Here is a 24,792-nt window from a genome sequence, read left to right on the forward strand (position 1 = left end):
AGTCCAAAATTATTCATACCCTTCTCAAACTGTCACAGCCTGTAATAAATATGAGTCACATCACATGGGCAGAAAAAACATTAACAAGCTGTGTTACTCTCATGCTCTAGCGCAGTGTTCCCCAACCCTGTCCACAAGACCCACCAACACTGCATGTTTTGCAGAAATCCACACAGGTACTGTAGGTATTCTGTGCATGTTTGTGGTTTTCTGTAAAGCATGTACTTTGGTGGACCTTGAGGACAGGGTTAGGGAACTCTGCTCTAGCGGATGTGCATGGACATGTGCAGGAAGGATGCATCAAGACACCAGGCTAGCCTAATGAAATTGTGGGCTGGCAGCAGGACACTGCTGTAACCTCTGCAGCTCCAGAGAGTGCTGTGCCAATGTATTCAGTTACTCAGCATTTGTCTGATTACCTGTTAAGACCTCAGCTAGTTTGATCGCTGCCTACCCTGACTTTTGACTTGAAACAAACTGACTGTGTTTATTCGCTGCCTGCCCTGACCAATCTCTTGTTCATTAAGATTGCTGTCTAGTTTGACCTTGTCTCCAGTCTTCAGCCAGAACCGCACAGTCAAATCAAATCAAATGAAAAATAGCTTTATTGGCATGACCAAGCTTCAATACAGACATTGCCAAAGAAGGGGGAATGAGGGACATGGGATGGGATGGGGGTGCAGTGAGTTAGCAGTTCGTGGACATTTGGGGGGGGGGGGAGGGGGAGTTTACAGTTCATTTATGCTCTTCTCAGTCTGTGGCATGCTGTGACAGTGTGCAGTGATTGTCACTGTGGATTTCTCTTCTCCTAGCAGAATGCAGTGTTTTCTATCATCCTCTAATGTGTGAAAGTCTGGAAATCAGTTCCATCAGTTTCCACAGTCTGTGCTCCACTTGGTAGTATCTCCTGTTCTCTTGGTCTCTAGTGGGGCAATTCCAGGAGCCAGGACCTGGTGACCACAAGCAGTAAAGTGAGGTTGCAAGGATATTTTCCATTACTCACCTTTCTCCTGCCACTCTTCTGATGCAACATCTTTCATGCAGGGGCAGGGCCTCCTCCATGCAGCTGACAATCACAAAGCAGGGCAGAGTGACTGATGGGGTGCTAAGAGACCTTACCTGCTGAGCTCCAGGCTCCTGCAGCTTAAATGGAACACCAAATGGTAGATATTAGATAAGGGACTCAGGTCCTGGAGTGAACCTTCAGTTCTGATGATGCTACAGGCACAAGCCTTGGCAGCTTGTGAATAGAAATGGAACTATTTTTCCCTTTTCATTCAAACAGAATCATAAAATCTATTCAACTATTTATACCTATGGCCTAGGAACTCTCATTTGTTTGTTTATTTGGCTGATGGTGCCAAAATTTATGTTTTCGCTCCTGATATCTCTGCTATGGCATTTTGTGCTCGCAACTGTCTTAAAGCGGATCCGAGATAAAATACTAACTATAACAAGTAACCTTCTATATATCTTATCTAAAGTTTAAATAGTTTACACAGAATATCTAGCTGCAAACAGCTTCAACAGTTTATGATTATTTATTCCTGTGATACAATGAGAGCGGCCATGTTCTGTTTGTCACATTACACACAGGTAAGCTGATCTGTTTCTCCAGCCCTCAGCCTGTGAAAACTTCACTCCCATCTTCTCCTCCCTCCTCCCCTCTGCCTCTGAAATCTCTGGCTAGTAACCTTCTCCTCCTCCTGCCCAGACTGAGCTCACATAAGCCCTTGCTACTAAGGCTCAGAGTGCCAAGGCACTCTGGAGAAGCTGTGGGAGAAGCTTGTTTAGTTTATAGGGAATTAGAGTATTAAAACAAAACAAAAAAAGTATTTGGCTTGAGGAATGCCCTTTAAACTATATGAAAGGAACACAATTATGCAATGATTAAAAGTTTATCTTGGATCCAGCTTAACTACTCTAAGACCGCTTCACGCCAATGGGCGTGGCCGCAGTGGCAGCCCCAGGACCGCCTAACGCCAATTGGCGTCAGGTCTAGGGGGCCGGCTACTGAAGGAGATCACGCGCAGGGTGCGCGCGCATCTCCTTCTCGGGGGGCGGAGCTCCTCCCCACTTTCAGTCTCCGAGTGGCAATCGCCGCTCGGGAGACTGTTAGACGGCGTGATCGATGTCTATTTACACAGTACAGCGCTGTGATCAGCAGCAGCGCTGTACTGGGGACAGCAGTGTGACATGGCTGACCCCCTGGGGGACAAGAGAGCGATCGGCTCTCATAGGGTAAAGCCTATGAGAGCTGATTGCTCTATGATTGGCTGGCTGGGGGGAGGGAGGGCTTTAAATAAATGTAAAAAATAGTAAAAAAGCAGAAACATAAATATTGATTATAAAAAAACCAAAAACACTTGGGGGGGGGGGAGGGGGCGATCAGACCCCACCAACAGAGAGCGCTGTTGGTGGGGAGAAAAGGGGGGGGGGTCACTTGTGCTCTGTGTCGTGTGGCCCTGCAGCTTGGCCTGCAGTGGCCAATAATGAAAAAAAAAGCCTGGTCTTTAGGGGGGTTTACCACTGTGGTCCTCAAGTGGTTATTGTCATTTTCTCCTCCATGTCCTCCTGCTTCCTGATACAGGGCAGAATTAAAAATTATGCATTTTCCCCCTTTTGATTCCATTGTTTTTTCTCAAATAACAATAATTAACAATGACACACTGATTTATCACACTGTTGTAGGTATCCGTTGTTTGTGCCACTCCTATAATAAACTATAATAATAAACAATAGATGGACAGATAGGCATCAGTATGTTCATTAATATGAATTCTATTCACATTGCACTGCAGCAATATGTACCTGTGACTCATATCGCAATACTGCGCATAGTAATAACATGTAATAACATAAACAGCATCTGAAGTATTACTGCACAGATAAACACACAGCCTTCCTGACACACATTTCTGGCAGGCACACAAATCTCCTTGGCAGACACCCTCTACTGCCATGCTGGGAAGAGCTGACTTATTTGCATCTCTTATAATGTTTCCAAAATTAAGAAAAAAAAATGAAACAGGAAAATGAGAGGGTATTATGTGACTGGCTCACATTTTTAAAAAGGTAGTAAGGTTGAAAGGTACTGCCATGTGACATGATGAGATAAACGTGCCATTCAAGGCGTAACTACAAATCATGCCCCCCCTCCCCCATTTTCCCTTGCCAACCCCTGGTGATGCTCACAACCTGGGGGCCCAACTTGCAAGGGTCATGAAGTGCTGTTAAAAAGGCTCGGAGGGGGACCCCACATCATGTTTTTAAAATTTCCCACACTCTGAACAAAAAAAAAATATTGTAGTGGTTCAAAAGAATAGGTAAAGTTGCCAGGGCTCCTTATACAGCCATATAGCGGCTGTATAGCATCCCTGGCCAAAGCGTTGCCACATTTCCACAGGGTTTCCAGGTGGTCATTACACACTGCGTACTGACCACCTGGAAACCCGTCATGAAATTCACTGCTCTTTCTTTCAATATATGTAAATCTACACACTACCAATCGGATGATGGATTATCTGTCATTTAAAGAGACCCTGAAGTCTCTTTTTTACCCTTTTTTATTTTTATTTAGTCCTGTTCAGCATTAACTTCTAAGTTTATTTGCATTTTTGAAAACTTTTTTTCTTCATTAAAAAAAGGAAAAAGTTTGCGCTTGTGTGGATGAATGTGTTGCTGCTAGAGGTGGGCTTGGCTCAGACCCAATGATGAAGGAGAAAATGTGTATAGTACCTCAGCGCAAAAAGGGTGTGGGCACCTCCAAACTACCCGCCCACCCACCTGGTCGATGGCAGCGAGACCTACGCAAGCTCATCCCTGGCGTCCTTGCTGACTCCCTCCATGGCCTCTCCTCCACTCTCCCCACACTAAACTGTTCTAATCTTGCTGCAGCTCAGTATCACCAAACTCTCCCATCAGCCCTAGAGAAAGCTGCACCAATATTCCGCCACAACCGACCCCCTAACCCCCATCCCTGGCGCACTACCCATACTCGCAACCTCCAGAGGGAAACACGTGCCACTGAACGAAAATGGAGGAAAACTCGACTAAACCAGGATTTCTTACAGTACAAGACTAACCTGCTGCAGTTCCACACCGCCCTTGCTCATGCGAAGCAGGAATACTTTACCAAGCTCATCGGAGCACAAGCTTCCAATCCCCGGCGTCTTTTTGGCACCTTCAACTCCCTGCTCAAACCCCCCCCCCCCCCCCCCACCTTATGTTTCTTCCCTCTCTGCCACAGATTTAGCCACCCACTTCACCAACAAAATAGTCTCCATCCGTCAGGAAATATCCAATCTTCAATCTTCACCTCCCACCCGCTCACAACCTACTCCTCCTCCACCCTATCCTCCCCTCACCTCCTTCTCTCCTACTACCACTGAGGAAGTCAACCACCTACTGCAGACTTCCCATACCACTACCTCCCCCCTTGACCCTATCCCTTCTGATCTACTTCAGCCTCACTTCACGGATCTGGCCCGAGTCCTCACTACACTGTTTAACCTCTCCCTATCCACAGGCACCTTCCCCTCAGACTTCAAGCAGGCCACCGTACTGCCCCTGCTCAAGAAACCCTCCCTCGACCCCTCGCTACCCTCCAACTACTGCCCGATCTCCCTCCTTCCCTTCGCCTCAAAACTCCTTGAGCGTCTGGTACACAAACGCCTGACCCAGTACCTCAATGCCAACTCACTACTAGACCCACTGCAATCTGGATTTCGGCCTGCCCACTCAACCGAAATGGCTCTCACCAAAGTGGTCAATGACCTTGCCTTAGCTAAAGCTGAAGGTAAATACTCCATTCTCCTCCTCCTTGACCTTTCAGCAGCTTTTGATACAGTAGATCATCCCCTACTCCTCCAGCCCCTCCAATCCATGGGCATTCATGATCTCACCCTGACCTGGCTTTCATCCTACCTCTCCAACCGCTCCTTCACGACCTCCTTCAATGAGTTCTCGTCCACCCCCAACCACCTCTCAGTGGCAGTCCCCCAAGGCTTGGTCCTTGGCCCCCTACTGTTCTCCCTATACACATCCTCCATTGGCAAGGTTATCTCCTCCATGGGTTTTAACTATCATCTGTATGCAAATCTACCTCCACACCCCTGACATATCCACCACTACCATGGACAAGGTCTCCTCCTGCCTATCTGCCATCTCCTCCTGGACGTCCGCTAGGTTCCTGAAACTAAATCTAGACAAAATGGAATTTATGATCTTCCCACCCCGGTCATCCCTGGACCTCCCAGATGTGCAGGTCACTGTTAACCACACTACCATTCGCCCTACCTCTTAAGCCCACTGTCTGGGAGTCAACCTGGACTCCACACTCTCCTTCACTCCCCACATTCAAAACCTCACAAAGTCCTGCAACTTCCACCTTCGTAACATCTGTAAGATTCGCCCCTTCCTGACCTCTGCCACCACCAAACTCCTCATTCATGCCCTCATAATTTCCCGCCTCGACTACTGCAATGCCCTTCTGTCTGGTCTCCCTATGACCTGAATAGCCCCACTGCAGTCCATCATGAATGCGGCAGCCAGAATTAGCCACTCCTCCCATCGCTCCACCAGGGCGGCTCCCCTTCGTGAATCCCTCCACTGGCTTCCTATCCAGTCCAGAATCAGATTCAAGATATTGTGTCTGACCTACAAATCCGTCCACAAAACCTGTCCAACCTACATTTATGATCTTACTTAGAGATACACACCAAGCCGCTCACTCCGCTCCTCCAATGAACTTCGCCTGACCTTCCCCCGCATCACCCAGTCCCATGCACGCCTCCAAGACTTCTCAAGAGCCGCTCCAACACTATGGAACTCCCTACCTCCAACCATTAGGGCAGCCCCCTCCTTCAACACCTTCAAGAAGGTCCTCAAAACTCACCTTTTCACACTGGCCTACCACCCCTCATAATTGCTCTAAACCCACAGCTGAACTCTGGTCCCCTACCTCTCGTGTCCCTACCTCTCCCTCTAGATTGTAAGCCTTTGGGCAGGGTCCTCCTCCTTTTGTGTCCTACCTGATCATGCACCTCCATTACTGTGCACCCATGCTATGCATTTGAGTGAACCTAACTTGCATAATCTCCATGCTCCCCTCCAGTGACTGACTAAGCATTACCTTGTACTCATACTTTGCTGTGTGATCTGGTTTTCTTGTATTCCTGTATTGTCATATTGCTGTTTGTCACCCCTAAATATTGTCTGTAACCTAAATTAATGTCCAGCGCTGCGTAATATGTTGGCGCTTTATAAATACAATAAATAATAATAACTTGCCCCGGGCTATGGAAGCCCACTCCAGATGTAAGCAGATGACAGTGCAGTACCTTAATAGAGGTTACATCTAGGTGCCCAAATACTTGCTGTAATCCTGATCTCTGTATATCAAGTAATCCCGATATCACAGCGGCGGGGGATGAGAGCTAGCTCACTCTACCACTTCCTGTTTCCGGTCCGTCAAACCCTACTGCCAGTAGGGTGCGTGCTGCACTGCAATGTAGTTCCGTGCGCCAATAAAATCGCACCGGGAAGCCTAAAAAAAAGAGATAGGCAACATATAGTGCAGAGCGAAATGAGTGGCCAGCGCCTAGGAATCACTTACTAGAAGCAGAGCTTGTTTATTGCACATAATAAAACACGTAGACTCCTTTTTTGTTCATTGTTCCCACTCTTCTTCTTAATATATCCTGCAAATCTTGTGTCTCTATCATGTACGGGGACCTTGCTATTAACTGCTACAGGCGGCGGCCATTGACTAATGTTAAATGCAAACGCAAACTTTTAACAGGAAAGTTAACACTAAATGCAAACAGCGAAAGTTCGCCCGGGAATGGTTCGGCCTGGCAAACTGTTCTGCCATCACTAACTGACTCTGATGGTGCCCACACATGGTACAATTTTTTCATTTTTTTTCCAATTAGATCATTTCATTCGATTATTGCGTTAGATCGAATATAAAGATTTTTCCAACGTGTTTGATTGGATTTTTATTGAAAAAACCTGGATAATCGTTTGTTTTCCTTGATAAAAAAAAGATTCTTTTTCACTTTCATTCAATTTGATCGTTTTGGTCGATTAAATGGGAAAATTGAACGTTTTTATTGTAATAATAATGGCAGTATTTGTATAGCGCCTTTCTCCTGTCGGACTCAAAGCGCTTGCGAGGCAGCCACTAGAGCGCACTCAGTAGGCAGTAGCAGTGTTAAGGAGACTTGCCCAAGAAACTCCTTACTGAAATAGGTGCTGGCTTACTGAACAGGCAGAGCCGAGATTTGAACCCAGGTCTCCTGTGTCAGAGGCAGAGCCCTTAACCATTACACTATCCAGCCACTGCACCATTGTACCGTGTATGGGCACCATAACCGTCTAAGACAGAGGTGCCCACACTTTTTCAGCTTGTGGGCTACTTTAAAAAAAATTAGCAAGTTAAAATGATCTACCTATGTACAATTTTAGGAGCACACTTGTATATGTTACGGCCAGAACCCGAAGTTTGGCCACTTCTAGTTCTGGCTGGCCACTTCGGGTTCTGGCCGGCCAATGTGCGAACTGGCCGCTGCGCTGCGGGCAATGTGAGAAATGGAATAATTCCTGTAATGTTAATGTATCTTCTGGCCGCAGCGCAGCGGGCAAATGTATCACATCTTAGCTAATATGAAATTAAGCCGGCAGCAATGTAACAGATGGAGCCGCCGGCTTTTGCTTTGCCTCTCTCTCCTTCTCTTATGGGCAGCCGAGGGGGGACACGCGTGTCCCCCAGAGTCATTCTTCGCGGCAGGAGAGCAGAGCGGGGTGGCTGCAGACATTGCTTCTGCCAGCACCCACTCTGCAAGAATGGCAGGATTCCCTGCCGCAACGAGCGACTCTGGGGGGACACGCGTGTCCCCTTTCCGGCTGGCCATAAGAGAAGGAGAGAGAGGCGGAGGAGAGAGAGGCAGAGAAAAAGCCGGCGGCTCCATCTGTTACATTTCTGCCGGCTTAACTTCATTATATTAACTAAGATGTGATACATTTGCCTGCTGCGCTGCGGCCAGAAGATACATTAACGTTACAGGAATTATTTCATTTCTCACATTGCCCGCAGCGCAGCGGCCAATTCGCAAATTGGCCGGCCAGAACCCGAAGTGGCCGGCCAGAACTAGAAGTGGCCAAACTTCGGATTCTGGCCGTAACATATATACAGAACGGAAAATGTACTGGGGTCGGGATCTACCATGAAGTCCTTGGCAATCTACTGCTAGTTCGCAATCTACCTAATAGGCACCCCTGGTCTAAGAGTTTGTGGTTATTTTTACCTACTTTCTCAATATAAACCTATCTGCATATTAACAGATTCAGCAGAGACTACTGCAGATCTTCATTTGGTTAGAGAGTGCCTAATCTCCCATAGACTAACACTAGGTGGTGCATGTACATGCTTAGTCTAGGAATTGCCAGAGGACAATGAACTGTGATATCCTATGGGCCACGTCACATAAGTTTCTGAGTCACTATCGCAACTACTACCAGCAATCATAGCAAACAGTTGCTATGGCTAGTCGCTAGAAAGCAAAAACTGAAATGAGTAATTGCTAGCACTAGAAACTAACTGCTATTACTATTAAACTTTATTTATAAAGCGCAAACATATTGTGCTTTGCTAGTAAATGATTAGTCACTGTTGCTACGGGATAAAAGACCCGAGTCCAGGGATCCTGGAGATCATTCTTTACCAATTTTCAGATTTTTGTGCGTTTTTTTGTGGGGGGTTTTTTAATTGCAGATTGACATTATTATTTAGTATTTATATTGCGCCAACATCTTCCGCAGTGTTGTACAGAGTATATTGATAATGGGAATCGATAAATTAAAAAAAAAAAAAATCAATCAGCCAGATACTTTTCTGTATTCTGTGTTACCTAAGGAGAGGGAAGGCTCTTGGTCCTATAGAGCCTTCTTGCTCATCTTTCGGTCCTCGGTAGCAGTATTCCACCAATTTGGTCAAATACTGCTCTCTCTGCCGCCGAAGGAGGCTTTGGACGACGGGCCACTCCATACTGCGCATGCGCCCTCTCTCGAGCACTTGCGCGTGCCCAGAATAGAGCTGCTTGTCTTCGGGAGGACTTGGCTACCGAAGACTTCCGAAGTCCCCCGCGGCGGGGGACAAGCTCTTAATGGAGGGGACTGAGAGTATAGCGGGAAGGCTCTATAGGACCCAGAGCCTTCCCTCTCCATAGGTAAGTATCTGGCTGATTTTTTTTTTATCGATTCCCATTGACTTTAACTGTCCCTCAGAGGGGCTCAGAATCTAATCCCTACCATAGTCCTATGTCTATGTATGTATTGTGTAGTGTATGTATCGTAGTCTAGGGCCAATTTAGGGGGAAGCCAGTTAACTTATCTGTATGTTTTAGGAATGAGGAGGAAACCGTAGTGCACAGTGGAAACCCACGCAGTTATTATTGAATAACTGCTGCAAGAGGCACGTTATCCGTTATCAGCCGTACATTGTTGTGTATAACAAACATTTATTGGTAACAGAAGAAAAAACTATAAAAGCAGTATAGAGCTACTTGTTCAGTGTGGGAGAACATTATGCACTAATGAATGAACGCTATATACAGACATGGCTAAACCCATATGGCGAGCTTCATTCCTGAGGCACTAACCCTGTCAAAACATGTGAATGTCAGCAGCGTGGCTGAGCTTAACATGGACGCTGCCTCGGGCACCATAAGTGAATATTTCATAAATCAGTGATCACGCCGCCTACGTTTCTGCAATCTGTCAATCGATTCCTCTCGTCCGCTGCACAGAACTAGTAGTATGTGAAGTAAAGAAAGTCGAGGCACTGCTGCAGTAAAAAAGAGAGGTACCTTTAATCCACGGTGTTCGGACACAGCGGGGTATACAGTGGGGGTGAGGGGATGCCTGACAGCTGTTTCGCTAAGAAAGCTTCTTCAGAGGCAAAATGTAAGGAACAATTAGACCCAAGTGATGTCCAGCATTAAGTAGCCTCACTTACCACCTCTCGGTAGTTCGCAACGCCCCCAGGATCGCGGACACGGCGTCCCGGCATATAGGCTCCGCCCCCGGAAGTGACGTACACTCTGCTTCAACCTATCGGGAAGCGGCAAGTCTCCCTGCTTCCTGTGTGTCGTCATGAGCCGGGTTATGCGTCACAGCCTGCCCGTTCGCCGGCCAAATCCCAGGTTCTGGTTGCTATAGTGATCATCAGCCATAGCTGTAAACATACAAGGGGACACAACCGTCAGAGTATTCAAACAAAGAAGACACACATTACAAATAGGACCATTATTAGCCACAGAGCTGCTACGAAAATAAAGATCAATAAATATATAAGGATAGAGTATTAATATTAGTACTTAGAAAGAAAGCAATGGAGCTCATTCCTTTCATTAAGCCCAATAGGGCCACAAGCTCCAGTTTCAGATATTAATCTGGCTTCATTCTGGAGCAGAACCTGCTCATGATTGCCTCCCCTATGTGGAATGGGAACCTGCTTTAAACCCATAAACTGCAGTGAGGTGGTATTCCCATTATGGCATTCCCGCATGTGTTTAATAAATCTGCCAGCACCTACGCCTGTCAAAACAGAGTTGACGTGCTCCTGGAATCTGGTACATAACATGCGGGTAGTCTGACCTATATAGAATCTGTTGCATGAGCAGACTATCGCATACACCGTATTTTTAGATCGGCAATGCAAAAATTGATCAAACTTAATAAATTTAGTGCCAAGATATGCGCTTTTACCTGTTTTGAACTGTGCACAATGGTTGCAATTTCCGCATCTGAAATTACCAACCGGAGTGTATTTTTGCAACCAGTTCTGCTCATGCACCGATCTACACTCACTGTTGGTGATTACATCACCAATTGTCCGTGCCCTCCTGAAGGAGACCAGCGGTTTATGGCCGGTCACGTCGGATGGACCCACATTCATCTGAAACTCACACCAATGCTTTTGAACTATTGCCTTAATTCTGTCTGACATCGGAGAATAGTCAAATACACAGGTAAATGGTTGTTTAGCAGATCTTGGACTTCTTATGGCCCTTTTCCTATTAGTCAGCAACTCCTCCCGGTCGCGGGCATCTGCCCTGCGAAATGCCTGATTTAAATCGTTCATGTCATACCCCCTAATGGACAGTCTGATGGCTAATTCTCTACTCTGATGGATGAAATCATCCCTTGTAAAGTTGTTCCTTTTCTCAGCTCTGTGGCTAATAATGGTCCTATTTGTAATGTGTGTCTTCTTTGTTTGAATACTCTGACGGTTGTGTCCCCTTGTATGTTTACAGCTATGGCTGATGATCACTATAGCAACCAGAACCTGGGATTTGGCCGGCGAACGGGCAGGCTGTGACGCATAACCCGGCTCATGACGACACACAGGAAGCAGGGAGACTTGCCGCTTCCCGATAGGTTGAAGCAGAGTGTACGTCACTTCCGGGGGCGGAGCCTATATGCCGGGACGCCGTGTCCGCGATCCTGGGGGCGTTGCGAACTACCGAGAGGTGGTAAGTGAGGCTACTTAATGCTGGACATCACTTGGGTCTAATTGTTCCTTACATTTTGCCTCTGAAGAAGCTTTCTTAGCGAAACAGCTGTCAGGCATCCCCTCACCCCCACTGTATACCCCGCTGTGTCCGAACACCGTGGATTAAAGGTACCTCTCTTTTTTACTGCAGCAGTGCCTCGACTTTCTTTACTTCACATGATCACTGTTTATCTCTGAGTAGCACGCTGCAACATGGAGTACATAACCCGGTGAAACCCAGGACCTCTCTGCCCGCATTTAGTGCCTGTCTTTTCCCCTCTCACTGCCGTATCTACATTGTTGTCTCAGTGCACAGATGCAAGAGGCAGATGAACCGTTTGTTGAGGCTCCAGGCACGTCTGTGGACACTGTTGCTGAATTGAAACGCCTCCAAGCTGGTAGGTCAGATTGGGAGACATTTTTCACTGACACAGCGAGCGGGTCCAGCTCCACTTCCAGCAAAACAGTGGGGGTGAAGGTCATTGAGCAAGATCTCAACCGCCTGTCTGACAAAGAAGTTAAACTTTTTTGGACTGTAGCCACTCTTAAACGCTACGAATCTAAGGCGATAGCATCCAGAGGCTTTCGAAATTATAGGGAGGCAAGCGAGTATAGGAATGATGCCGAATTTATGAAGGAATGGGATGAGGAGCATTTACAGCATGCCTTAAGACTGCAGTCCATTGTCCTTAAGAGAACTGAACGAGAGTACAACAGTACGGTGGCTGAAATCACCCTATGCAAACAAGAGCTCTTGAAACTTACTTCTGCTGACCATATAACCAAAGTTGAGGAAAAAATAGAAAATCGGTTGGTACCGATACAAGACGATATCAAACAGAGGAAACTTGGCAAGTTTAGACGAGATCGTCAGGACTTCAAGGAGGGTAAAGTATTTGATTGGGGACAACCTAACAGAAGATCCAGGTTTAAAAGGAGAAAACCATCACTTGATAACAAAGGTTACTGGACTACAGATTCAGGAAGCGACTCAAGCCCAGAGGAGGGCCGAGGCAAACCTAAACAACAAGCTAAACCCCAACCAAAGGCTAAACCAAAATCTGCCTTGAAAACCCCTCCAAAGAAAAGATGTGTCGAGGTCCCTTTAGAAGAGCCATCAGAAGAGGACGAGGAGGAAGGACCAGGTTCCACCAGAACCCCGAACAAAAGAGTTACATGGGGGAGGGGGACCTATGGGAGGGGAAAACGCAAGAGGAGATAGAGCATCTCCAAAAGGTTGAGACTGACAAAAACCTCCAAATTATCAACTTATCTGGGGTACAACTACCAACGGGTAGTGAATCGCTTCTTAAGAAAGGCCTCAACTATTCCCTCACTTGCAGTTTCAACAAATTCAACTTTGAGGTAGATTGGTATAAAACCATACGTAGGTTGAACATCGCACTATGGCAGGAGGGGAAGAATGAAATGCCAACTGAAGAGATTCGTTTAAATAGCCATACGACCATTAGCAACCTTGGCTTCTTTGCCCACAATCTGAATAATAGTCGAGATCAGGAAGTTCTACGTGATTTAGAACAACTATGGACTGAGAGCAACCCTGAAACTGAAATGCAGGTGGATGTAATGGCCTTGCCTAATGAGGAGTTTCGCCCTTGTAAATCTACCAAGGAGTTTAGGTCAGCACCCGGATCACCAGTGGACATTCTCAACCGAAGGGTCCTTCAGGACATTCAGGCTCTTATATATCCAGAGACCGATCCGAATATAACCAAGGAAGAGAGAGCTGCCTTAGAATGGCTTAGAGATAACCAGCAAATAGTCCTGAAAAAGGCTGACAAGGGGGGAAACCTTGTTGTGATGTCTAGGGAGTTTTATGTCAAGGAAGCTCTTAGACAATTGGAAGGATCGGATGGTTTTTATGCCAAATTGAGAACCAATCCCATACCACAACACAGGACTATCCTGCAAAGCCTTTTGAGACAGGGAGTGGAAAAGGGACTCATTACCAAACGAATGGGGGAGGGTTTGCTACCAGAGTACCCTAGGAAGCCTGTTTGGTATTTTCTCCCCAAGGTCCACAAGGACCCGCTTTGTCCTCCGGGACGCCCGATTGTGTCAGCCAGGGGCTCATTGACTGAGCCTCTGTCCAAATTTTTGGATTTTAAATTAAGACCTTTTTTGAGGGTGGTACGCACCCACCTGGCTGACACCTTGGACGCCCTGGGGAAGGTTGGGGGTGTGGAACTTGGGGAGAAAGAGATCCTGGCCTCCATAGATGTAGTCAATCTCTATACCCGCATTCCCCAATCCCAGGGGGTTCAAGTGATTGGAGAACTCCTGCTTGAATGTGGGGAGGAAGATCTCTGGGTAGACTACCTGATGCAATGTTTAAGCTTTGTGTTGTCACATAATGTCTTTTTATTCAATGACAGATGGTATCATCAAAGATCCGGAGTAGCCATGGGAACGCCGGTAGCCCCGACGTTTTCCAATCTTTTTCTTTGGTTTTGGGAGAAAAAATATATCCTTGGGACTTCAAACCCCTTTGGGGAGAAAATTGGCCATTGGTATCGCTATGTGGATGATGTGGTTCTGACCTGGAGGGGCACGGTACGTGAGTTTGAGGATTTCCTCATCTATATTAACTGTAACGATCTCAACATGCAGTTCACAGGGGTGCTGGCTAATCCAACTTTGCATTTCCTGGATTTAGAGCTGTATGTTGAGAACAGGTTTATACGTAGTAGGGGATATCGCAAAGATACTGCTACTAATTCCGTGCTCCTCCGGTCCAGTTTCCACCCTCCACATACGATCCAATCTATCCCCTATGGACAGTTTGTTCGGCTGAAAAGGAACAACTTTACAAGGGATGATTTCATCCATCAGAGTAGAGAATTAGCCATCAGACTGTCCATTAGGGGGTATGACATGAACGATTTAAATCAGGCATTTCGCAGGGCAGATGCCCGCGACCGGGAGGAGTTGCTGACTAATAGGAAAAGGGCCATAAGAAGTCCAAGATCTGCTAAACAACCATTTACCTGTGTATTTGACTATTCTCCGATGTCAGACAGAATTAAGGCAATAGTTCAAAAGCATTGGTGTGAGTTTCAGATGAATGTGGGTCCATCCGACGTGACCGGCCATAAACCGCTGGTCTCCTTCAGGAGGGCACGGACAATTGGTGATGTAATCACCAACAGTGAGTGTAGATCGGTGCATGAGCAGAACTGGTTGCAAAAATACACTCCGGTTGGTAATTTCAGATGCGGAAATTGCAACCATTGTGCACAGTTCAAAACAGGTAAAAGCGCATATCTTGGCACTAAATTTATTAAGTTTGATCAATTTTTGCATTGCCGATCTAAAAATACGGTGTATGCGATAGTCTGCTCATGCAACAGATTCTATATAGGTCAGACTACCCGCATGTTATGTACCAGATTCCAGGAGCACGTCAACTCTGTTTTGACAGGCGTAGGTGCTGGCAGATTTATTAAACACATGCGGGAATGCCATAATGGGAATACCACCTCACTGCAGTTTATGGGTTTAAAGCAGGTTCCCATTCCACATAGGGGAGGCAATCATGAGCAGGTTCTGCTCCAGAATGAAGCCAGATTAATATCTGAAACTGGAGCTTGTGGCCCTATTGGGCTTAATGAAAGGAATGAGCTCCATTGCTTTCTTTCTAAGTACTAATATTAATACTCTATCCTTATATATTTATTGATCTTTATTTTCGTAGCAGCTCTGTGGCTAATAATGGTCCTATTTGTAATGTGTGTCTTCTTTGTTTGAATACTCTGACGGTTGTGTCCCCTTGTATGTTTACAGCTATGGCTGATGATCACTATAGCAACCAGAACCTGGGATTTGGCCGGCGAACGGGCAGGCTGTGACGCATAACCCGGCTCATGACGACACACAGGAAGCAGGGAGACTTGCCGCTTCCCGATAGGTTGAAGCAGAGTGTACGTCACTTCCGGGGGCGGAGCCTATATGCCGGGACGCCGTGTCCGCGATCCTGGGGGCGTTGCGAACTACCGAGAGGTGGTAAGTGAGGCTACTTAATGCTGGACATCACTTGGGTCTAATTGTTCCTTACATTTTGCCTCTGAAGAAGCTTTCTTAGCGAAACAGCTGTCAGGCATCCCCTCACCCCCACTGTATACCCCGCTGTGTCCGAACACCGTGGATTAAAGGTACCTCTCTTTTTTACTGCAGCAGTGCCTCGACTTTCTTTACTTCACATGATCACTGTTTATCTCTGAGTAGCACGCTGCAACATGGAGTACATAACCCGGTGAAACCCAGGACCTCTCTGCCCGCATTTAGTGCCTGTCTTTTCCCCTCTCACTGCCGTATCTACATTGTTGTCTCAGTGCACAGATGCAAGAGGCAGATGAACCGTTTGTTGAGGCTCCAGGCACGTCTGTGGACACTGTTGCTGAATTGAAACGCCTCCAAGCTGGTAGGTCAGATTGGGAGACATTTTTCACTGACACAGCGAGCGGGTCCAGCTCCACTTCCAGCAAAACAGTGGGGGTGAAGGTCATTGAGCAAGATCTCAACCGCCTGTCTGACAAAGAAGTTAAACTTTTTTGGACTGTAGCCACTCTTAAACGCTACGAATCTAAGGCGATAGCATCCAGAGGCTTTCGAAATTATAGGGAGGCAAGCGAGTATAGGAATGATGCCGAATTTATGAAGGAATGGGATGAGGAGCATTTACAGCATGCCTTAAGACTGCAGTCCATTGTCCTTAAGAGAACTGAACGAGAGTACAACAGTACGGTGGCTGAAATCACCCTATGCAAACAAGAGCTCTTGAAACTTACTTCTGCTGACCATATAACCAAAGTTGAGGAAAAAATAGAAAATCGGTTGGTACCGATACAAGACGATATCAAACAGAGGAAACTTGGCAAGTTTAGACGAGATCGTCAGGACTTCAAGGAGGGTAAAGTATTTGATTGGGGACAACCTAACAGAAGATCCAGGTTTAAAAGGAGAAAACCATCACTTGATAACAAAGGTTACTGGACTACAGATTCAGGAAGCGACTCAAGCCCAGAGGAGGGCCGAGGCAAACCTAAACAACAAGCTAAACCCCAACCAAAGGCTAAACCAAAATCTGCCTTGAAAACCCCTCCAAAGAAAAGATGTGTCGAGGTCCCTTTAGAAGAGCCATCAGAAGAGGACGAGGAGGAAGGACCAGGTTCCACCAGAACCCCGAACAAAAGAGTTACATGGGGGAGGGGGACCTATGGGAGGGGAAAACGCAAGAGGAGATAGAGCATCTCCAAAAGGTTGAGACTGACAAAAACCTCCAAATTATCAACTTATCTGGGGTACAACTACCAACGGGTAGTGAATCGCTTCTTAAGAAAGGCCTCAACTATTCCCTCACTTGCAGTTTCAACAAATTCAACTTTGAGGTAGATTGGTATAAAACCATACGTAGGTTGAACATCGCACTATGGCAGGAGGGGAAGAATGAAATGCCAACTGAAGAGATTCGTTTAAATAGCCATACGACCATTAGCAACCTTGGCTTCTTTGCCCACAATCTGAATAATAGTCGAGATCAGGAAGTTCTACGTGATTTAGAACAACTATGGACTGAGAGCAACCCTGAAACTGAAATGCAGGTGGATGTAATGGCCTTGCCTAATGAGGAGTTTCGCCCTTGTAAATCTACCAAGGAGTTTAGGTCAGCACCCGGATCACCAGTGGACATTCTCAACCGAAGGGTCCTTCAGGACATTCAGGCTCTTATATATCCAGAGACCGATCCGAATATAACCAAGGAAGAGAGAGCTGCCTTAGAATGGCTTAGAGATAACCAGCAAATAGTCCTGAAAAAGGCTGACAAGGGGGGAAACCTTGTTGTGATGTCTAGGGAGTTTTATGTCAAGGAAGCTCTTAGACAATTGGAAGGATCGGATGGTTTTTATGCCAAATTGAGAACCAATCCCATACCACAACACAGGACTATCCTGCAAAGCCTTTTGAGACAGGGAGTGGAAAAGGGACTCATTACCAAACGAATGGGGGAGGGTTTGCTACCAGAGTACCCTAGGAAGCCTGTTTGGTATTTTCTCCCCAAGGTCCACAAGGACCCGCTTTGTCCTCCGGGACGCCCGATTGTGTCAGCCAGGGGCTCATTGACTGAGCCTCTGTCCAAATTTTTGGATTTTAAATTAAGACCTTTTTTGAGGGTGGTACGCACCCACCTGGCTGACACCTTGGACGCCCTGGGGAAGGTTGGGGGTGTGGAACTTGGGGAGAAAGAGATCCTGGCCTCCATAGATGTAGTCAATCTCTATACCCGCATTCCCCAATCCCAGGGGGTTCAAGTGATTGGAGAACTCCTGCTTGAATGTGGGGAGGAAGATCTCTGGGTAGACTACCTGATGCAATGTTTAAGCTTTGTGTTGTCACATAATGTCTTTTTATTCAATGACAGATGGTATCATCAAAGATCCGGAGTAGCCATGGGAACGCCGGTAGCCCCGACGTTTTCCAATCTTTTTCTTTGGTTTTGGGAGAAAAAATATATCCTTGGGACTTCAAACCCCTTTGGGGAGAAAATTGGCCATTGGTATCGCTATGTGGATGATGTGGTTCTGACCTGGAGGGGCACGGTACGTGAGTTTGAGGATTTCCTCATCTATATTAACTGTAACGATCTCAACATGCAGTTCACAGGGGTGCTGGCTAATCCAACTTTGCATTTCCTGGATTTAGAGCTGTATGTTGAGAACAGGTTTATACGTAGTAGGGGATATCGCAAAGATACTGCTACTAATTCCGTGCTCCTCCGGTCCAGTTTCCACCCTCCACATACGATCCAATCTATCCCCTATGGACAGTTTGTTCGGCTGAAAAGGAACAACTTTACAAGGGATGATTTCATCCATCAGAGTAGAGAATTAGCCATCAGACTGTCCATTAGGGGGTATGACATGAACGATTTAAATCAGGCATTTCGCAGGGCAGATGCCCGCGACCGGGAGGAGTTGCTGACTAATAGGAAAAGGGCCATAAGAAGTCCAAGATCTGCTAAACAACCATTTACCTGTGTATTTGACTATTCTCCGATGTCAGACAGAATTAAGGCAATAGTTCAAAAGCATTGGTGTGAGTTTCAGATGAATGTGGGTCCATCCGACGTGACCGGCCATAAACCGCTGGTCTCCTTCAGGAGGGCACGGACAATTGGTGATGTAATCACCAACAGTGAGTGTAGATCGGTGCATGAGCAGAACTGGTTGCAAAAATACACTCCGGTTGGTAATTTCAGATGCGGAAATTGCAACCATTGTGCACAGTTCAAAACAGGTAAAAGCGCATATCTTGGCACTAAATTTATTAAGTTTGATCAATTTTTGCATTGCCGATCTAAAAATACGGTGTATGCGATAGTCTGCTCATGCAACAGATTCTATATAGGTCAGACTACCCGCATGTTATGTACCAGATTCCAGGAGCACGTCAACTCTGTTTTGACAGGCGTAGGTGCTGGCAGATTTATTAAACACATGCGGGAATGCCATAATGGGAATACCACCTCACTGCAGTTTATGGGTTTAAAGCAGGTTCCCATTCCACATAGGGGAGGCAATCATGAGCAGGTTCTGCTCCAGAATGAAGCCAGATTAATATCTGAAACTGGAGCTTGTGGCCCTATTGGGCTTAATGAAAGGAATGAGCTCCATTGCTTTCTTTCTAAGTACTAATATTAATACTCTATCCTTATATATTTATTGATCTTTATTTTCGTAGCAGCTCTGTGGCTAATAATGGTCCTATTTGTAATGTGTGTCTTCTTTGTTTGAATACTCTGACGGTTGTGTCCCCTTGTATGTTTACAGCTATGGCTGATGATCACTATAGCAACCAGAACCTGGGATTTGGCCGGCGAACGGGCAGGCTGTGACGCATAACCCGGCTCATGACGACACACAGGAAGCAGGGAGACTTGCCGCTTCCCGATAGGTTGAAGCAGAGTGTACGTCACTTCCGGGGGCGGAGCCTATATGCCGGGACGCCGTGTCCGCGATCCTGGGGGCGTTGCGAACTACCGAGAGGTGGTAAGTGAGGCTACTTAATGCTGGACATCACTTGGGTCTAATTGTTCCTTACATTTTGCCTCTGAAGAAGCTTTCTTAGCGAAACAGCTGTCAGGCATCCCCTCACCCCCACTGTATACCCCGCTGTGTCCGAACACCGTGGATTAAAGGTACCTCTCTTTTTTACTGCAGCAGTGCCTCGACTTTCTTTACTTCACATGATCACTGTTTATCTCTGAGTAGCACGCTGCAACATGGAGTACATAACCCGGTGAAACCCAGGACCTCTCTGCCCGCATTTAGTGCCTGTCTTTTCCCCTCTCACTGCCGTACAGAACTAGTAGTAGTAGGGTGTTGTACCGCGTTAGCCATCAGTAAAAGCGAGCGTGTCAGCAGCGTGGCTGAGATTTATGGGGTCTGGCTGAGCACAGGGGGGATTTAGGGGGGGATCTGATTAGCAACAGAGGCTGGGCTCTATAGGCAAACCCAGTCTCTGTATGGGGATTTCGTTGTGAGAACCTTGCCTCGGGTTCTCTTTAAAGCTATAATGGCCAAAAATTGAGAAATAATGATTTTTTTCCATTTTTTTCCTTTTTTTTCCACCCAAAGAAAGCCTAATTAGTGGCGGAAAAAACAAGATATAGATCAATAAATTGTGATAAGTAGTGTTAAAGTTATTAGCGAATGAATGGGAGGTGAAAATTGCTCTGATGCATAAGGTGAAAAATCCCCGTGTGCTGTGAGGGCTCATTTCCTGCATGCAGATTCGCTCAACCAATACAAGTGGATGGCGCCGTTTCCACTTGTCAGGAATTCTGTGCGGATCGCTATGCAGAAAAAATCTGCACAGCAGAGCCATCAGAATTTGCACACCCGCACGCAAATCATCGGTGATGTAACTAAATAGGAAAACCGCAAGCACATGAGTCTTGCGGTTCACCCTGGCGTTTCCGCGTGCGTTTTCGTTTAAAAACCCATGTCAATGCTTGCCGGCATTGACATGGTTAAAATCGCGTCATTAAAATCGCGAACGATTTCGTGTGAAAATCCGCATGGAAACGTCAACGAATCCGCAACCGTATGCGGATTCGTTGACGCGTTTTCCGCGAGCGAATCGCACCGCACAAGTGGAAACGTACCCTAATGGTTAAGTCTATGTGATATTCTCAGTGTGACGTTAGTGTTGGAATGTGTTGCGTTATGGTAATGCACTGCTGCAGTGAATGAGAGTAGGTGTACACATAACATAACATGAAAGGCTGTGTTTTATGTCATTTGTATATTTTATGTGTTTTTTTACTGCATTTTTGGTGCATTTGTGTTAGCCTTTTTTTTTTTTTTACCACAATTGCGTTTTTAAAGCGTTTTGCGTGCGTTTGAATGCATTTGCGGTTCGCATATTCAAAACGCATGTGCTTTTTACAGTTGTGTTTTATGCAAATTAATAGAAAGACAACAGGAAGCGGAAACATATCACAAAACAATTTTTTACAAAAACGCATAGAAAAATGCATGAAAAACGCATACCAATGCTTTTCCATTTACTTTCATTATGTGCGTTTTTGAATATTATGCAACAAAACCAGCATTTTTTAAAATGGCAGGCATAGAAAACGCATATGCGTTTTTTATATGCTTTTTTTTCCTGCTTCCCATAGGCTTCCATTAGTGGCAAAAATGCAACATTTTCCGCAACGCTAGCGTTTCTGCTAAGTGTGTATCTAGCCTGAACGTTCAACGCACACGTTAACAGATAAAGGGAAGCATACTTCATTTTTATATGTTTCACTGTACGCAACAGTAATGTGCAGTACGACCTCTTTGGATCTGTTGCGTTGTTTTCCTGTTACACAGGGAACATAACGTAACATTCCACTGTGAACCTAGCCTAAGGGTCCTTTCACACTAAAACCATTGCAATGGAGAATATCATTGCATCGGAATACGATTAAATTATATTCCTATGGTATGTTAACTTTGTATGTGGTAAGTCCTGTTGGAGAAAGGCCCAGTATAATGTGTGTTTACCGGACATCAAGCACCTTTACAGTGGTGGTGAAGTATATTCCCATTTAACTGTATGCTTCACTGTATGTATCCCCCGGAGGTCTAGCACGCATTGTGACTTTTCAGCACCATATCGATGCAATAGCATCACAGTGTGCACAGTGCGAAAGGACCCGTACCATCAGTCTGCTGACAGGAAGTGGGAATATCTGAGGAATGGGACTTCATAAAGGACAAAGTTAAGGTATATGGCTATTAATGCTGGGAATACACCATGAGTTTTTTTAAGCAGATAGATAGATAGATAATTTCTGACAGGTCTGATCTGATTTCGATTGCTCTTCTGATCGATTTTCTCATAGAGGTTAATAGAAATTGATCAAACAATTGGAAAATCGATCGGAAAGTAAATCTGCCAAAAAAAACTCATTGTGTATTCCTAGCATAATGCTTCAGAACAGAACAAGTAGCTTTGATGTAAACAAAGACATCAGAATTCAGGTACACTTTCCAGATCAGACAGATGTCTGCAGACATTTATCTCCAGGTATCAACCGTGTCATAATTGAGATGAATGGGAGTGTTCATCTCGTGTTGTTTACTCGGTCGAATTTTTCCCAGATGCTCCTATATCCCATAGAAGCGTACTCTCACTGCATCGCTTTTGCAATTATCACCAATCGCAAACACGCTGCATGCAACATTTTCCAGGTGATTGCATTGTGATTCTCATTCACTAAGAGCAGGGTCTCCAAACTTTTTCGGTCAAGGGCTGGGTCAACATACTTCAAACAAAACAAACAAACACAGAACATTTATATTGCGCTTTTCTCCTGGCGGACTCAAAGTGCCAGAGCTGAAGCCACTAGGATGCGCTCTATAGGCAGTAGCAGTGTTAGACTTGCCCAAGGTCTCCTACTGAATAGGTGCTGGCTTACTGAACAGGCAGAGCCGAGATTTGAACCCAGGTCTCCTGTGTCAGAGGCAGAGCCCTTAACCATTACACTATCCAGCCACCGCCCTTCAGACTGCTGGGGGGCCGGAGTATACATGAAATGATGTATAAAATCAAAACAATGAGCCTAGGTATTGTAGACATTGCCTATTAACATGGGCAGCCCTTATGTCTACCCATTTAACCAGAGCCGATGTTATGCCCCCAACACAGCATGCGCAGGTAGTATGCACCCCAACACAGCATGTGCAGATAGTATGCACTCCACTACAACATGTGCAGCTATCCACCAATACAGTACAGATATTGTGACCCTAACATAGCAAGTCATATGTGAGCCATAATGTCACCCAATGGCCTGCAAAAACCTGCAGCACAATCTCCCCCATACACACATGATCGCTGTAGTAACATATACAGCACAACCCTCCATTTCCCCTTCGCAATCATAACATTCCTGCACAGCACTGAGCAAAATTTATGTGATTATGCTTGTTACAAGTCATCCCCTCCACCCAGTAACCCAGAAGCCAGCAAATGACTGCTTTCTTGCTTCCATGTGGAAGGTTTGCGCCAGAGCTGCTATTCTAAATGCGGGCCACCGATATTTAAAAATGCAGCAGACCGCATCTATAAGTAATACATTTTGTGTGTGGGGGGCTGGTAAAAAAAAGCCTCAGGGGACCGCATTCGGCCAACGGGCCTTAGTTTGAGGACCACTGACTAAGAGAGTCACAAAACGCAATCAACGGAAAAAAGTAATGCAAAATCACAATCGCTGAGCGATTACAAGTATGAATGGGCCCTTAGAGTCTATCCCCCCTGGGGCTCTAAACGCAACAAGATGACAAACAATGTCAACTGCTTTTCTGCGTGGTAGCAAAAAGATTGGTTTTGTTGCCTTATAATGAGCCACATGAACTGGCCCTATGAGCAGGGGCGTAACAATAGACCCTGCAAGGGATGCACCACAGGGCGAACACGGTAAATCCAGCGCTGGAGACTTGGGCGCAGCAGCGCAGGAGACTTGGGCGCAGCCGGCGCCACCATAGGCCGCAATAGGAACTACGGCTATCGCAGGCACAGGGAGTAACTTCAGCGCCGTCAGAAGACGGACCTGAAGTTGCTTTTAAAACAATAATTCGGGATTATTTCATTCCCCCACTATCCATGTCGGCCTGGAGGGGGAATAGTAATTAACACGGGCCGGACTTGTGCGGCAGCAGGATCAGTCATATACTGGCTGTGTCCTGCGCCCAAGTCTCCGGCGTCGTTCTCTCTCGTACGCCCACAGGGAGGCCCAGAAGCTGCAGCTGGGCCCACGGGGGTAGAAGTTTCTTTTCCCTGTCCCTAGAGACTGACAGCTGAGGGCACAGAGATAAAAAGCTTTATGCTCTCTGCACAACTGTTCTAATGACTTTGTTTGCTCAGCCACTGATAAGGAATCATACAAAGTTGTGTAAACAGTTCCTATTCAGTGAGCAGGGTCTTGTGTACAAAGCCCTGCCCACACCCTTCCCAAGTGCTGTGTACTGTAGTGATGCTGGAGGAGTCTGCAGAGCCAGTTCTGCTCCATCAGAGGTGGACAGCGTGAGTGTAATAAGCTGAGGCTGGGGGTACACTCTGTATGAGTTTCCTGCACACCACATGTGTGAAAACATGCACGTTTTATCACAGAAGCTAATGTAATTGACAAGAGAAAATGCTTGCCGTCTGCTTTTATTTGCATGGGGAAAACACATTCAGATGTGCACTACCAAAACATTAGTTGGTTCTCAGTTTACCTGTGCAGAAAGGGGAGGGGGGACATCCAAAGTTCGGAGGAGGGGAGGGGGGCAGTGATTTCTAGTTACACCCTGGCTACAAGCACCTTTTTTTTTTTTAGCTTTCACAGACTGCATCCAATGTAATGCTGTATAGTCCAAAAAAAAATATATATAACAGTATATTATCCTATCCAAGCATTAACAGATGACCCCTTTATTACACGACCAGCCTATACATATGCGTATCCTCCTAGACTGGCTTGGCTTATGAAAGGCACTAAATTATGCAGACCCAGAACAAGTCTTTGAGGGTTTCTCTCCTTCCTCCAGACCTCCACCAGTCACTTGACTGCATCCCCCCGCTGACACACGTCACGCGCTTGTATCCGTGCCCCAAACATCGCTGCTTGCATTGAATTGATCTTTCTTCCAATCACAACGCTCACGTATCACCTAATCTCC

At 46.1% G+C, this 24,792-nt stretch overlaps 1 long non-coding RNA gene across 1 annotated transcript; it reads right to left on the reverse strand.

Moving 5' to 3' along the window:
- Nucleotides 1–779: 779 nt before the first annotated feature.
- On the reverse strand, nucleotides 780–24,712 carry LOC137528486 (uncharacterized). Its single transcript, XR_011023410.1, has 3 exons — nucleotides 24,623–24,712; nucleotides 6,342–6,547; nucleotides 780–950 (listed from the first exon to the last, which is right to left on the reverse strand). It is a non-coding gene; the product is annotated as an uncharacterized lncRNA (long non-coding RNA).
- Between the last annotated feature and the right edge of the window lie 80 nt (nucleotides 24,713–24,792).

Source organism: Hyperolius riggenbachi, chromosome 8, assembly GCF_040937935.1.
Source record: "Hyperolius riggenbachi isolate aHypRig1 chromosome 8, aHypRig1.pri, whole genome shotgun sequence".
Taxonomy (NCBI): Eukaryota; Metazoa; Chordata; class Amphibia; order Anura; family Hyperoliidae; genus Hyperolius; species Hyperolius riggenbachi.